Here is a 13,734-nt window from a genome sequence, read left to right as displayed (position 1 = left end):
GTCAACGAGCCAGGTAGGAGTCGAACCTACAATCTTCTGATCCGTAGTCAGACGCGTTATCCATTGCGCCCCTGCACCTGGCCCTGACTCTTTGCTAAGCCTTCACAAAGGGCATTCTAGCTGCAGAAGCCAATCGACACCATCTCAGCCATTCCAGAGATAAACGGCTAACTTTCTGCTGAATTTCTAATGGAAAGGAAAGTGCTCAGGCCTTCTCAGTTGCTGTCACATCACTGCTTATGGCTGCTCGATAGTTGTGAAAATGGCAAAGGCTAATAATGTTACAATCTCATTCTATGTGGCCCACAGGTGGTGTTGAAGGAAACCCCACCGCCTTATAGGACGGTTGTTTCACTTCCACATAGATGGCTGCCTACTTTCGTGCCTCTCGAAAAGCAGTGGTCCTCGCTGTCCAAAATGTACATCCCACTGGCCTTCAAAGAAAGTCTTTTCACTCTCTGCTGTTACCTTCAAAGGCCACTGTTGTAGAGTTCGCATGGCCCCAAGTTTGTGTTACAGCGGGTGTAGCATGACATGGCAGGATACACCTTGGCCTGTTGACCAATCCTTTAGTGATCTGACTACGGCCTGCCACATTGTAATCGACCGACGCTAGGATAGTATCAAGGTATCCTATATCACAGAGTTGGTGCTGGTTGCAAGAAGCGGTCTTAGAGAGAGACTTCCTGCTCCTTGTGTACCTTCAGGGGTCCGAACTGGCATGGGCGTGACTGTGGACATTACACTTCATCCAGCGCATAAAGATGCCGTGACCCGGATTCGAACCGGGGTTGCTGCGGCCACAACGCAGAGTACTAACCACTATACGATCACGGCATTGTCAACGAGCCAGGTAGGAGTCGAACCTACAATCTTCTGATCCGTAGTCAGACGCGTTATCCATTGCGCCACTGGCCCTGCACCTGCCCCTGACTCTTTGCTAAGCCTTCACAAAGGGCATTCTAGCTGCAGAAGCCAATCGACACCATCTCAGCCATTCCAGAGATAAACGGCTAACTTTCTGCTGAATTTCTAATGGAAAGGAAAGTGCTCAGGCCTTCTCAGTTGCTGTCACATCACTGCTTATGGCTGCTCGATAGTTGTGAAAATGGCAAAGGCTAATAATGTTACAATCTCATTCTATGTGGCCCACAGGTGGTGTTGAAGGAAACCCCACCGCCTTATAGGACGGTTGTTTCACTTCCACATAGATGGCTGCCTACTTTCGTGCCTCTCGAAAAGCAGTGGTCCTCGCTGTCCAAAATGTACATCCCACTGGCCTTCAAAGAAAGTCTTTTCACTCTCTGCTGTTACCTTCAAAGGCCACTGTTGTAGAGTTCGCATGGCCCCAAGTTTGTGTTACAGCGGGTGTAGCATGACATGGCAGGATACACCTTGGCCTGTTGACCAATCCTTTAGTGATCTGACTACGGCCTGCCACATTGTAATCGACCGACGCTAGGATAGTATCAAGGTATCCTATATCACAGAGTTGGTGCTGGTTGCAAGAAGCGGTCTTAGAGAGAGAGAGAGAGACTTCCTGCTCCTTGTGTACCTTCAGGGGTCCGAACTGGCATGGGCGTGACTGTGGACATTACACTTCATCCAGCGCATAAAGATGCCGTGACCCGGATTCGAACCGGGGTTGCTGCGGCCACAACGCAGAGTACTAACCACTATACGATCACGGCATTGTCAACGAGCCAGGTAGGAGTCGAACCTACAATCTTCTGATCCGTAGTCAGACGCGTTATCCATTGCGCCCCTGCACCTGGCCCTGACTCTTTGCTAAGCCTTCACAAAGGGCATTCTAGCTGCAGAAGCCAATCGACACCATCTCAGCCATTCCAGAGATAAACGGCTAACTTTCTGCTGAATTTCTAATGGAAAGGAAAGTGCTCAGGCCTTCTCAGTTGCTGTCACATCACTGCTTATGGCTGCTCGATAGTTGTGAAAATGGCAAAGGCTAATAATGTTACAATCTCATTCTATGTGGCCCACAGGTGGTGTTGAAGGAAACCCCACCGCCTTATAGGACGGTTGTTTCACTTCCACATAGATGGCTGCCTACTTTCGTGCCTCTCGAAAAGCAGTGGTCCTCGCTGTCCAAAATGTACATCCCACTGGCCTTCAAAGAAAGTCTTTTCACTCTCTGCTGTTACCTTCAAAGGCCACTGTTGTAGAGTTCGCATGGCCCCAAGTTTGTGTTACAGCGGGTGTAGCATGACATGGCAGGATACACCTTGGCCTGTTGACCAATCCTTTAGTGATCTGACTACGGCCTGCCACATTGTAATCGACCGACGCTAGGATAGTATCAAGGTATCCTATATCACAGAGTTGGTGCTGGTTGCAAGAAGCGGTCTTAGAGAGAGAGACTTCCTGCTCCTTGTGTACCTTCAGGGGTCCGAACTGGCATGGGCGTGACTGTGGACATTACACTTCATCCAGCGCATAAAGATACCGTGACCCGGATTCGAACCGGGGTTGCTGCGGCCACAACGCAGAGTACTAACCACTATACGATCACAGCATTGTCAACGAGCCAGGTAGGAGTCGAACCTACAATCTTCTGATCCGTAGTCAGACGCGTTATCCATTGCGCCACTGGCCCTGCACCTGGCCCTGACTCTTTGCTAAGCCTTCACAAAGGGCATTCTAGCTGCAGAAGCCAATCGACACCATCTCAGCCATTCCAGAGATAAACGGCTAACTTTCTGCTGAATTTCTAATGGAAAGGAAAGTGCTCAGGCCTTCTCAGTTGCTGTCACATCACTGCTTATGGCTGCTCGATAGTTGTGAAAATGGCAAAGGCTAATAATGTTACAATCTCATTCTATGTGGCCCACAGGTGGTGTTGAAGGAAACCCCACCGCCTTATAGGACGGTTGTTTCACTTCCACATAGATGGCTGCCTACTTTCGTGCCTCTCGAAAAGCAGTGGTCCTCGCTGTCCAAAATGTACATCCCACTGGCCTTCAAAGAAAGTCTTTTCACTCTCTGCTGTTACCTTCAAAGGCCACTGTTGTAGAGTTCGCATGGCCCCAAGTTTGTGTTACAGCGGGTGTAGCATGACATGGCAGGATACACCTTGGCCTGTTGACCAATCCTTTAGTGATCTGACTACGGCCTGCCACATTGTAATCGACCGACGCTAGGATAGTATCAAGGTATCCTATATCACAGAGTTGGTGCTGGTTGCAAGAAGCGGTCTTAAGGCCCATACACACGATCAGACTTTTTGACAACAAACATGCAAATTAGCTGTTTTGGAGCAACATCCGACCGTGTGTACGCTCCATCGGACAAACTTTTTTGGTTTTCATCGGACTTTTGTTGGCTGTGCGAACGGACAAACTTTCTGGCAACAAAAGTCCGATGGAGCAAAGTCTGATCGTGTGTACAGAAAACCATAGGACTTTTGTACAAAGTACAAACAGGCATGCTCAGAACCAATGCAAAAGATCAGACAACAATACAGAAGTTGACCAAAGGTGGCGGTAAAGAGCAGAAAAACCATGTGGTTTGGTGAAAGTTGGCTGAAAAAGTCCTGCTGTGTGTATGCAATACAAGTTCAGGGCCGACGCCCTTTGTACAAAAATCCAAGGGAAAGTTTGTACAAAGTCCTATCGTGTGTATGAGGCTTTAGAGAGAGAGAGAGAGACTTCCTGCTCCTTGTGTACCTTCAGGGGTCCGAACTGGCATGGGCGTGACTGTGGACATTACACTTCATCCAGCGCATAAAGATGCCGTGACCCGGAGTTGCTGCGGCCACAACGCAGAGTACTAACCACTATACGATCACGGCATTGTCAACGAGCCAGGTAGGAGTCGAACCTACAATCTTCTGATCCGTAGTCAGACGCGTTATCCATTGCGCCACTGGCCCTGCACCTGGCCCTGACTCTTTGCTAAGCCTTCACAAAGGGCATTCTAGCTGCAGAAGCCAATCGACACCATCTCAGCCATTCCAGAGATAAACGGCTAACTTTCTGCTGAATTTCTAATGGAAAGGAAAGTGCTCAGGCCTTCTCAGTTGCTGTCACATCACTGCTTATGGCTGCTCGATAGTTGTGAAAATGGCAAAGGCTAATAATGTTACAATCTCATTCTATGTGGCCCACAGGTGGTGTTGAAGGAAACCCCACCGCCTTATAGGACGGTTGTTTCACTTCCACATAGATGGCTGCCTACTTTCGTGCCTCTCGAAAAGCAGTGGTCCTCGCTGTCCAAAATGTACATCCCACTGGCCTTCAAAGAAAGTCTTTTCACTCTCTGCTGTTACCTTCAAAGGCCACTGTTGTAGAGTTCGCATGGCCCCAAGTTTGTGTTACAGCGGGTGTAGCATGACATGGCAGGATACACCTTGGCCTGTTGACCAATCCTTTAGTGATCTGACTACGGCCTGCCACATTGTAATCGACCGACGCTAGGATAGTATCAAGGTATCCTATATCACAGAGTTGGTGCTGGTTGCAAGAAGCGGTCTTAGAGAGAGAGACTTCCTGCTCCTTGTGTACCTTCAGGGGTCCGAACTGGCATGGGCGTGACTGTGGACATTACACTTCATCCAGCGCATAAAGATGCCGTGACCCGGATTCGAACCGGGGTTGCTGCGGCCACAACGCAGAGTACTAACCACTATACGATCACGGCATTGTCAACGAGCCAGGTAGGAGTCGAACCTACAATCTTCTGATCCGTAGTCAGACGCGTTATCCATTGCGCCACTGGCCCTGCACCTGGCCCTGACTCTTTGCTAAGCCTTCACAAAGGGCATTCTAGCTGCAGAAGCCAATCGACACCATCTCAGCCATTCCAGAGATAAACGGCTAACTTTCTGCTGAATTTCTAATGGAAAGGAAAGTGCTCAGGCCTTCTCAGTTGCTGTCACATCACTGCTTATGGCTGCTCGATAGTTGTGAAAATGGCAAAGGCTAATAATGTTACAATCTCATTCTATGTGGCCCACAGGTGGTGTTGAAGGAAACCCCACCGCCTTATAGGACGGTTGTTTCACTTCCACATAGATGGCTGCCTACTTTCGTGCCTCTCGAAAAGCAGTGGTCCTCGCTGTCCAAAATGTACATCCCACTGGCCTTCAAAGAAAGTCTTTTCACTCTCTGCTGTTACCTTCAAAGGCCACTGTTGTAGAGTTCGCATGGCCCCAAGTTTGTGTTACAGCGGGTGTAGCATGACATGGCAGGATACACCTTGGCCTGTTGACCAATCCTTTAGTGATCTGACTACGGCCTGCCACATTGTAATCGACCGACGCTAGGATAGTATCAAGGTATCCTATATCACAGAGTTGGTGCTGGTTGCAAGAAGCGGTCTTAGAGAGAGAGACTTCCTGCTCCTTGTGTACCTTCAGGGGTCCGAACTGGCATGGGCGTGACTGTGGACATTACACTTCATCCAGCGCATAAAGATGCCGTGACCCGGATTCGAACCGGGGTTGCCGCGGCCACAACGCAGAGTACTAACCACTATACGATCACGGCATTGTCAACGAGCCAGGTAGGAGTCGAACCTACAATCTTCTGATCCGTAGTCAGACGCGTTATCCATTGCGCCACTGGCCCTGCACCTGGCCCTGACTCTTTGCTAAGCCTTCACAAAGGGCATTCTAGCTGCAGAAGCCAATCGACACCATCTCAGCCATTCCAGAGATAAACGGCTAACTTTCTGCTGAATTTCTAATGGAAAGGAAAGTGCTCAGGCCTTCTCAGTTGCTGTCACATCACTGCTTATGGCTGCTCGATAGTTGTGAAAATGGCAAAGGCTAATAATGTTACAATCTCATTCTATGTGGCCCACAGGTGGTGTTGAAGGAAACCCCACCGCCTTATAGGACGGTTGTTTCACTTCCACATAGATGGCTGCCTACTTTCGTGCCTCTCGAAAAGCAGTGGTCCTCGCTGTCCAAAATGTACATCCCACTGGCCTTCAAAGAAAGTCTTTTCACTCTCTGCTGTTACCTTCAAAGGCCACTGTTGTAGAGTTCGCATGGCCCCAAGTTTGTGTTACAGCGGGTGTAGCATGACATGGCAGGATACACCTTGGCCTGTTGACCAATCCTTTAGTGATCTGACTACGGCCTGCCACATTGTAATCGACCGACGCTAGGATAGTATCAAGGTATCCTATATCACAGAGTTGGTGCTGGTTGCAAGAAGCGGTCTTAGAGAGAGAGAGAGAGAGACTTCCTGCTCCTTGTGTACCTTCAGGGGTCCGAACTGGCATGGGCGTGACTGTGGACATTACACTTCATCCAGCGCATAAAGATGCCGTGACCCGGATTCGAACCGGGGTTGCCGCGGCCACAACGCAGAGTACTAACCACTATACGATCACGGCATTGTCAACGAGCCAGGTAGGAGTCGAACCTACAATCTTCTGATCCGTAGTCAGACGCGTTATCCATTGCGCCACTGGCCCTGCACCTGGCCCTGACTCTTTGCTAAGCCTTCACAAAGGGCATTCTAGCTGCAGAAGCCAATCGACACCATCTCAGCCATTCCAGAGATAAACGGCTAACTTTCTGCTGAATTTCTAATGGAAAGGAAAGTGCTCAGGCCTTCTCAGTTGCTGTCACATCACTGCTTATGGCTGCTCGATAGTTGTGAAAATGGCAAAGGCTAATAATGTTACAATCTCATTCTATGTGGCCCACAGGTGGTGTTGAAGGAAACCCCACCGCCTTATAGGACGGTTGTTTCACTTCCACATAGATGGCTGCCTACTTTCGTGCCTCTCGAAAAGCAGTGGTCCTCGCTGTCCAAAATGTACATCCCACTGGCCTTCAAAGAAAGTCTTTTCACTCTCTGCTGTTACCTTCAAAGGCCACTGTTGTAGAGTTCGCATGGCCCCAAGTTTGTGTTACAGCGGGTGTAGCATGACATGGCAGGATACACCTTGGCCTGTTGACCAATCCTTTAGTGATCTGACTACGGCCTGCCACATTGTAATCGACCGACGCTAGGATAGTATCAAGGTATCCTATATCACAGAGTTGGTGCTGGTTGCAAGAAGCGGTCTTAGAGAGAGAGAGAGACTTCCTGCTCCTTGTGTACCTTCAGGGGTCCGAACTGGCATGGGCGTGACTGTGGACATTACACTTCATCCAGCGCATAAAGATGCCGTGACCCGGATTCGAACCGGGGTTGCTGCGGCCACAACGCAGAGTACTAACCACTATACGATCACGGCATTGTCAACGAGCCAGGTAGGAGTCGAACCTACAATCTTCTGATCCGTAGTCAGACGCGTTATCCATTGCGCCACTGGCCCTGCACCTGGCCCTGACTCTTTGCTAAGCCTTCACAAAGGGCATTCTAGCTGCAGAAGCCAATCGACACCATCTCAGCCATTCCAGAGATAAACGGCTAACTTTCTGCTGAATTTCTAATGGAAAGGAAAGTGCTCAGGCCTTCTCAGTTGCTGTCACATCACTGCTTATGGCTGCTCGATAGTTGTGAAAATGGCAAAGGCTAATAATGTTACAATCTCATTCTATGTGGCCCACAGGTGGTGTTGAAGGAAACCCCACCGCCTTATAGGACGGTTGTTTCACTTCCACATAGATGGCTGCCTACTTTCGTGCCTCTCGAAAAGCAGTGGTCCTCGCTGTCCAAAATGTACATCCCACTGGCCTTCAAAGAAAGTCTTTTCACTCTCTGCTGTTACCTTCAAAGGCCACTGTTGTAGAGTTCGCATGGCCCCAAGTTTGTGTTACAGCGGGTGTAGCATGACATGGCAGGATACACCTTGGCCTGTTGACCAATCCTTTAGTGATCTGACTACGGCCTGCCACATTGTAATCGACCGACGCTAGGATAGTATCAAGGTATCCTATATCACAGAGTTGGTGCTGGTTGCAAGAAGCGGTCTTAGAGAGAGAGAGAGAGACTTCCTGCTCCTTGTGTACCTTCAGGGGTCCGAACTGGCATGGGCGTGACTGTGGACATTACACTTCATCCAGCGCATAAAGATGCCGTGACCCGGATTCGAACCGGGGTTGCCGCGGCCACAACGCAGAGTACTAACCACTATACGATCACGGCATTGTCAACGAGCCAGGTAGGAGTCGAACCTACAATCTTCTGATCCGTAGTCAGACGCGTTATCCATTGCGCCACTGGCCCTGCACCTGGCCCTGACTCTTTGCTAAGCCTTCACAAAGGGCATTCTAGCTGCAGAAGCCAATCGACACCATCTCAGCCATTCCAGAGATAAACGGCTAACTTTCTGCTGAATTTCTAATGGAAAGGAAAGTGCTCAGGCCTTCTCAGTTGCTGTCACATCACTGCTTATGGCTGCTCGATAGTTGTGAAAATGGCAAAGGCTAATAATGTTACAATCTCATTCTATGTGGCCCACAGGTGGTGTTGAAGGAAACCCCACCGCCTTATAGGACGGTTGTTTCACTTCCACATAGATGGCTGCCTACTTTCGTGCCTCTCGAAAAGCAGTGGTCCTCGCTGTCCAAAATGTACATCCCACTGGCCTTCAAAGAAAGTCTTTTCACTCTCTGCTGTTACCTTCAAAGGCCACTGTTGTAGAGTTCGCATGGCCCCAAGTTTGTGTTACAGCGGGTGTAGCATGACATGGCAGGATACACCTTGGCCTGTTGACCAATCCTTTAGTGATCTGACTACGGCCTGCCACATTGTAATCGACCGACGCTAGGATAGTATCAAGGTATCCTATATCACAGAGTTGGTGCTGGTTGCAAGAAGCGGTCTTAGAGAGAGAGAGAGAGACTTCCTGCTCCTTGTGTACCTTCAGGGGTCCGAACTGGCATGGGCGTGACTGTGGACATTACACTTCATCCAGCGCATAAAGATGCCGTGACCCGGATTCGAACCGGGGTTGCTGCGGCCACAACGCAGAGTACTAACCACTATACGATCACGGCATTGTCAACGAGCCAGGTAGGAGTCGAACCTACAATCTTCTGATCCGTAGTCAGACGCGTTATCCATTGCGCCACTGGCCCTGCACCTGGCCCTGACTCTTTGCTAAGCCTTCACAAAGGGCATTCTAGCTGCAGAAGCCAATCGACACCATCTCAGCCATTCCAGAGATAAACGGCTAACTTTCTGCTGAATTTCTAATGGAAAGGAAAGTGCTCAGGCCTTCTCAGTTGCTGTCACATCACTGCTTATGGCTGCTCGATAGTTGTGAAAATGGCAAAGGCTAATAATGTTACAATCTCATTCTATGTGGCCCACAGGTGGTGTTGAAGGAAACCCCACCGCCTTATAGGACGGTTGTTTCACTTCCACATAGATGGCTGCCTACTTTCGTGCCTCTCGAAAAGCAGTGGTCCTCGCTGTCCAAAATGTACATCCCACTGGCCTTCAAAGAAAGTCTTTTCACTCTCTGCTGTTACCTTCAAAGGCCACTGTTGTAGAGTTCGCATGGCCCCAAGTTTGTGTTACAGCGGGTGTAGCATGACATGGCAGGATACACCTTGGCCTGTTGACCAATCCTTTAGTGATCTGACTACGGCCTGCCACATTGTAATCGACCGACGCTAGGATAGTATCAAGGTATCCTATATCACAGAGTTGGTGCTGGTTGCAAGAAGCGGTCTTAGAGAGAGAGAGAGAGAGAGACTTCCTGCTCCTTGTGTACCTTCAGGGGTCCGAACTGGCATGGGCGTGACTGTGGACATTACACTTCATCCAGCGCATAAAGATGCCGTGACCCGGATTCGAACCGGGGTTGCTGCGGCCACAACGCAGAGTACTAACCACTATACGATCACGGCATTGTCAACGAGCCAGGTAGGAGTCGAACCTACAATCTTCTGATCCGTAGTCAGACGCGTTATCCATTGCGCCACTGGCCCTGCACCTGGCCCGGACTCTTTGCTAAGCCTTCACAAAGGGCATTCTAGCTGCAGAAGCCAATCGACACCATCTCAGCCATTCCAGAGATAAACGGCTAACTTTCTGCTGAATTTCTAATGGAAAGGAAAGTGCTCAGGCCTTCTCAGTTGCTGTCACATCACTGCTTATGGCTGCTCGATAGTTGTGAAAATGGCAAAGGCTAATAATGTTACAATCTCATTCTATGTGGCCCACAGGTGGTGTTGAAGGAAACCCCACCGCCTTATAGGACGGTTGTTTCACTTCCACATAGATGGCTGCCTACTTTCGTGCCTCTCGAAAAGCAGTGGTCCTCGCTGTCCAAAATGTACATCCCACTGGCCTTCAAAGAAAGTCTTTTCACTCTCTGCTGTTACCTTCAAAGGCCACTGTTGTAGAGTTCGCATGGCCCCAAGTTTGTGTTACAGCGGGTGTAGCATGACATGGCAGGATACACCTTGGCCTGTTGACCAATCCTTTAGTGATCTGACTACGGCCTGCCACATTGTAATCGACCGACGCTAGGATAGTATCAAGGTATCCTATATCACAGAGTTGGTGCTGGTTGCAAGAAGCGGTCTTAGAGAGAGAGAGAGAGACTTCCTGCTCCTTGTGTACCTTCAGGGGTCCGAACTGGCATGGGCGTGACTGTGGACATTACACTTCATCCAGCGCATAAAGATGCCGTGACCCGGATTCGAACCGGGGTTGCTGCGGCCACAACGCAGAGTACTAACCACTATACGATCACGGCATTGTCAACGAGCCAGGTAGGAGTCGAACCTACAATCTTCTGATCCGTAGTCAGACGCGTTATCCATTGCGCCACTGGCCCTGCACCTGGCCCTGACTCTTTGCTAAGCCTTCACAAAGGGCATTCTAGCTGCAGAAGCCAATCGACACCATCTCAGCCATTCCAGAGATAAACGGCTAACTTTCTGCTGAATTTCTAATGGAAAGGAAAGTGCTCAGGCCTTCTCAGTTGCTGTCACATCACTGCTTATGGCTGCTCGATAGTTGTGAAAATGGCAAAGGCTAATAATGTTACAATCTCATTCTATGTGGCCCACAGGTGGTGTTGAAGGAAACCCCACCGCCTTATAGGACGGTTGTTTCACTTCCACATAGATGGCTGCCTACTTTCGTGCCTCTCGAAAAGCAGTGGTCCTCGCTGTCCAAAATGTACATCCCACTGGCCTTCAAAGAAAGTCTTTTCACTCTCTGCTGTTACCTTCAAAGGCCACTGTTGTAGAGTTCGCATGGCCCCAAGTTTGTGTTACAGCGGGTGTAGCATGACATGGCAGGATACACCTTGGCCTGTTGACCAATCCTTTAGTGATCTGACTACGGCCTGCCACATTGTAATCGACCGACGCTAGGATAGTATCAAGGTATCCTATATCACAGAGTTGGTGCTGGTTGCAAGAAGCGGTCTTAGAGAGAGAGAGAGAGAGAGACTTCCTGCTCCTTGTGTACCTTCAGGGGTCCGAACTGGCATGGGCGTGACTGTGGACATTACACTTCATCCAGCGCATAAAGATGCCGTGACCCGGATTCGAACCGGGGTTGCTGCGGCCACAACGCAGAGTACTAACCACTATACGATCACGGCATTGTCAACGAGCCAGGTAGGAGTCGAACCTACAATCTTCTGATCCGTAGTCAGACGCGTTATCCATTGCGCCACTGGCCCTGCACCTGGCCCGGACTCTTTGCTAAGCCTTCACAAAGGGCATTCTAGCTGCAGAAGCCAATCGACACCATCTCAGCCATTCCAGAGATAAACGGCTAACTTTCTGCTGAATTTCTAATGGAAAGGAAAGTGCTCAGGCCTTCTCAGTTGCTGTCACATCACTGCTTATGGCTGCTCGATAGTTGTGAAAATGGCAAAGGCTAATAATGTTACAATCTCATTCTATGTGGCCCACAGGTGGTGTTGAAGGAAACCCCACCGCCTTATAGGACGGTTGTTTCACTTCCACATAGATGGCTGCCTACTTTCGTGCCTCTCGAAAAGCAGTGGTCCTCGCTGTCCAAAATGTACATCCCACTGGCCTTCAAAGAAAGTCTTTTCACTCTCTGCTGTTACCTTCAAAGGCCACTGTTGTAGAGTTCGCATGGCCCCAAGTTTGTGTTACAGCGGGTGTAGCATGACATGGCAGGATACACCTTGGCCTGTTGACCAATCCTTTAGTGATCTGACTACGGCCTGCCACATTGTAATCGACCGACGCTAGGATAGTATCAAGGTATCCTATATCACAGAGTTGGTGCTGGTTGCAAGAAGCGGTCTTAGAGAGAGAGAGAGAGACTTCCTGCTCCTTGTGTACCTTCAGGGGTCCGAACTGGCATGGGCGTGACTGTGGACATTACACTTCATCCAGCGCATAAAGATGCCGTGACCCGGATTCGAACCGGGGTTGCTGCGGCCACAACGCAGAGTACTAGCCACTATACGATCATGGCATTGTCAACGAGCCAGGTAGGAGTCGAACCTACAATCTTCTGATCCGTAGTCAGACGCGTTATCCATTGCGCCACTGGCCCTGCACCTGGCCCGGGCTCTTTGCTAAGCCTTCACAAAGGGCATTCTAGCTGCAGAAGCCAATCGACACCATCTCAGCCATTCCAGAGATAAACGGCTAACTTTCTGCTGAATTTCTAATGGAAAGGAAAGTGCTCAGGCCTTCTCAGTTGCTGTCACATCACTGCTTATGGCTGCTCGATAGTTGTGAAAATGGCAAAGGCTAATAATGTTACAATCTCATTCTATGTGGCCCACAGGTGGTGTTGAAGGAAACCCCACCGCCTTATAGGACGGTTGTTTCACTTCCACATAGATGGCTGCCTACTTTCGTGCCTCTCGAAAAGCAGTGGTCCTCGCTGTCCAAAATGTACATCCCACTGGCCTTCAAAGAAAGTCTTTTCACTCTCTGCTGTTACCTTCAAAGGCCACTGTTGTAGAGTTCGCATGGCCCCAAGTTTGTGTTACAGCGGGTGTAGCATGACATGGCAGGATACACCTTGGCCTGTTGACCAATCCTTTAGTGATCTGACTACGGCCTGCCACATTGTAATCGACCGACGCTAGGATAGTATCAAGGTATCCTATATCACAGAGTTGGTGCTGGTTGCAAGAAGCGGTCTTAGAGAGAGAGAGAGAGACTTCCTGCTCCTTGTGTACCTTCAGGGGTCCGAACTGGCATGGGCGTGACTGTGGACATTACACTTCATCCAGCGCATAAAGATGCCGTGACCCGGATTCGAACCGGGGTTGCTGCGGCCACAACGCAGAGTACTAGCCACTATACGATCACGGCATTGTCAACGAGCCAGGTAGGAGTCGAACCTACAATCTTCTGATCCGTAGTCAGACGCGTTATCCATTGCGCCACTGGCCCTGCACCTGGCCCGGGCTCTTTGCTAAGCCTTCACAAAGGGCATTCTAGCTGCAGAAGCCAATCGACACCATCTCAGCCATTCCAGAGATAAACGGCTAACTTTCTGCTGAATTTCTAATGGAAAGGAAAGTGCTCAGGCCTTCTCAGTTGCTGTCACATCACTGCTTATGGCTGCTCGATAGTTGTGAAAATGGCAAAGGCTAATAATGTTACAATCTCATTCTATGTGGCCCACAGGTGGTGTTGAAGGAAACCCCACCGCCTTATAGGACGGTTGTTTCACTTCCACATAGATGGCTGCCTACTTTCGTGCCTCTCGAAAAGCAGTGGTCCTCGCTGTCCAAAATGTACATCCCACTGGCCTTCAAAGAAAGTCTTTTCACTCTCTGCTGTTACCTTCAAAGGCCACTGTTGTAGAGTTCGCATGGCCCCAAGTTTGTGTTACAGCGGGTGTA

At 49.7% G+C, this 13,734-nt stretch overlaps 22 non-coding genes across 22 annotated transcripts; all 22 read right to left on the bottom strand.

Annotated features, from left to right (window-relative positions):
- Window positions 1-765: 765 nt before the first annotated feature.
- Window positions 766-837, bottom strand: TRNAH-GUG (transfer RNA histidin (anticodon GUG)). The gene has a single exon. It is a non-coding gene; the product is annotated as a tRNA-His (tRNA).
- An 8-nt stretch (window positions 838-845) lies between these two features.
- TRNAR-ACG (transfer RNA arginine (anticodon ACG)) lies at window positions 846-918 on the bottom strand. Its single transcript has one exon. It is a non-coding gene; the product is annotated as a tRNA-Arg (tRNA).
- A 701-nt stretch (window positions 919-1,619) lies between these two features.
- TRNAH-GUG (transfer RNA histidin (anticodon GUG)) lies at window positions 1,620-1,691 on the bottom strand. Its single transcript has one exon. It is a non-coding gene; the product is annotated as a tRNA-His (tRNA).
- Window positions 1,692-2,541: 850 nt separating this feature from the next.
- TRNAR-ACG (transfer RNA arginine (anticodon ACG)) lies at window positions 2,542-2,614 on the bottom strand. Its single transcript has one exon. It is a non-coding gene; the product is annotated as a tRNA-Arg (tRNA).
- A 1,202-nt stretch (window positions 2,615-3,816) lies between these two features.
- On the bottom strand, window positions 3,817-3,889 carry TRNAR-ACG (transfer RNA arginine (anticodon ACG)). Its single transcript has one exon. It is a non-coding gene; the product is annotated as a tRNA-Arg (tRNA).
- A 695-nt stretch (window positions 3,890-4,584) lies between these two features.
- On the bottom strand, window positions 4,585-4,656 carry TRNAH-GUG (transfer RNA histidin (anticodon GUG)). Its single transcript has one exon. It is a non-coding gene; the product is annotated as a tRNA-His (tRNA).
- An 8-nt stretch (window positions 4,657-4,664) lies between these two features.
- TRNAR-ACG (transfer RNA arginine (anticodon ACG)) lies at window positions 4,665-4,737 on the bottom strand. Its single transcript has one exon. It is a non-coding gene; the product is annotated as a tRNA-Arg (tRNA).
- A 775-nt stretch (window positions 4,738-5,512) lies between these two features.
- On the bottom strand, window positions 5,513-5,585 carry TRNAR-ACG (transfer RNA arginine (anticodon ACG)). The gene has a single exon. It is a non-coding gene; the product is annotated as a tRNA-Arg (tRNA).
- A 783-nt stretch (window positions 5,586-6,368) lies between these two features.
- Window positions 6,369-6,441, bottom strand: TRNAR-ACG (transfer RNA arginine (anticodon ACG)). The gene has a single exon. It is a non-coding gene; the product is annotated as a tRNA-Arg (tRNA).
- Window positions 6,442-7,140: 699 nt separating this feature from the next.
- On the bottom strand, window positions 7,141-7,212 carry TRNAH-GUG (transfer RNA histidin (anticodon GUG)). The gene has a single exon. It is a non-coding gene; the product is annotated as a tRNA-His (tRNA).
- An 8-nt stretch (window positions 7,213-7,220) lies between these two features.
- TRNAR-ACG (transfer RNA arginine (anticodon ACG)) lies at window positions 7,221-7,293 on the bottom strand. Its single transcript has one exon. It is a non-coding gene; the product is annotated as a tRNA-Arg (tRNA).
- Window positions 7,294-8,074: 781 nt separating this feature from the next.
- On the bottom strand, window positions 8,075-8,147 carry TRNAR-ACG (transfer RNA arginine (anticodon ACG)). The gene has a single exon. It is a non-coding gene; the product is annotated as a tRNA-Arg (tRNA).
- Window positions 8,148-8,848: 701 nt separating this feature from the next.
- On the bottom strand, window positions 8,849-8,920 carry TRNAH-GUG (transfer RNA histidin (anticodon GUG)). Its single transcript has one exon. It is a non-coding gene; the product is annotated as a tRNA-His (tRNA).
- Window positions 8,921-8,928: 8 nt separating this feature from the next.
- On the bottom strand, window positions 8,929-9,001 carry TRNAR-ACG (transfer RNA arginine (anticodon ACG)). The gene has a single exon. It is a non-coding gene; the product is annotated as a tRNA-Arg (tRNA).
- Window positions 9,002-9,706: 705 nt separating this feature from the next.
- Window positions 9,707-9,778, bottom strand: TRNAH-GUG (transfer RNA histidin (anticodon GUG)). Its single transcript has one exon. It is a non-coding gene; the product is annotated as a tRNA-His (tRNA).
- An 8-nt stretch (window positions 9,779-9,786) lies between these two features.
- Window positions 9,787-9,859, bottom strand: TRNAR-ACG (transfer RNA arginine (anticodon ACG)). Its single transcript has one exon. It is a non-coding gene; the product is annotated as a tRNA-Arg (tRNA).
- Window positions 9,860-10,560: 701 nt separating this feature from the next.
- On the bottom strand, window positions 10,561-10,632 carry TRNAH-GUG (transfer RNA histidin (anticodon GUG)). Its single transcript has one exon. It is a non-coding gene; the product is annotated as a tRNA-His (tRNA).
- An 8-nt stretch (window positions 10,633-10,640) lies between these two features.
- On the bottom strand, window positions 10,641-10,713 carry TRNAR-ACG (transfer RNA arginine (anticodon ACG)). Its single transcript has one exon. It is a non-coding gene; the product is annotated as a tRNA-Arg (tRNA).
- Window positions 10,714-11,418: 705 nt separating this feature from the next.
- TRNAH-GUG (transfer RNA histidin (anticodon GUG)) lies at window positions 11,419-11,490 on the bottom strand. The gene has a single exon. It is a non-coding gene; the product is annotated as a tRNA-His (tRNA).
- An 8-nt stretch (window positions 11,491-11,498) lies between these two features.
- Window positions 11,499-11,571, bottom strand: TRNAR-ACG (transfer RNA arginine (anticodon ACG)). The gene has a single exon. It is a non-coding gene; the product is annotated as a tRNA-Arg (tRNA).
- Window positions 11,572-12,352: 781 nt separating this feature from the next.
- On the bottom strand, window positions 12,353-12,425 carry TRNAR-ACG (transfer RNA arginine (anticodon ACG)). Its single transcript has one exon. It is a non-coding gene; the product is annotated as a tRNA-Arg (tRNA).
- A 781-nt stretch (window positions 12,426-13,206) lies between these two features.
- On the bottom strand, window positions 13,207-13,279 carry TRNAR-ACG (transfer RNA arginine (anticodon ACG)). Its single transcript has one exon. It is a non-coding gene; the product is annotated as a tRNA-Arg (tRNA).
- Window positions 13,280-13,734: the final 455 nt, after the last annotated feature.

Source organism: Lithobates pipiens, unplaced genomic scaffold (genome assembly GCF_037356315.1).
Source record: "Lithobates pipiens isolate NorthernLeopardFrog02 unplaced genomic scaffold, aLitPip1_a1.2 Scaffold_8, whole genome shotgun sequence".
Taxonomy (NCBI): domain Eukaryota; kingdom Metazoa; phylum Chordata; class Amphibia; order Anura; family Ranidae; genus Lithobates; species Lithobates pipiens.
Note: the sequence above shows the minus strand (reverse complement) of the source record. Positions and strands in the feature narration are given on the sequence as shown.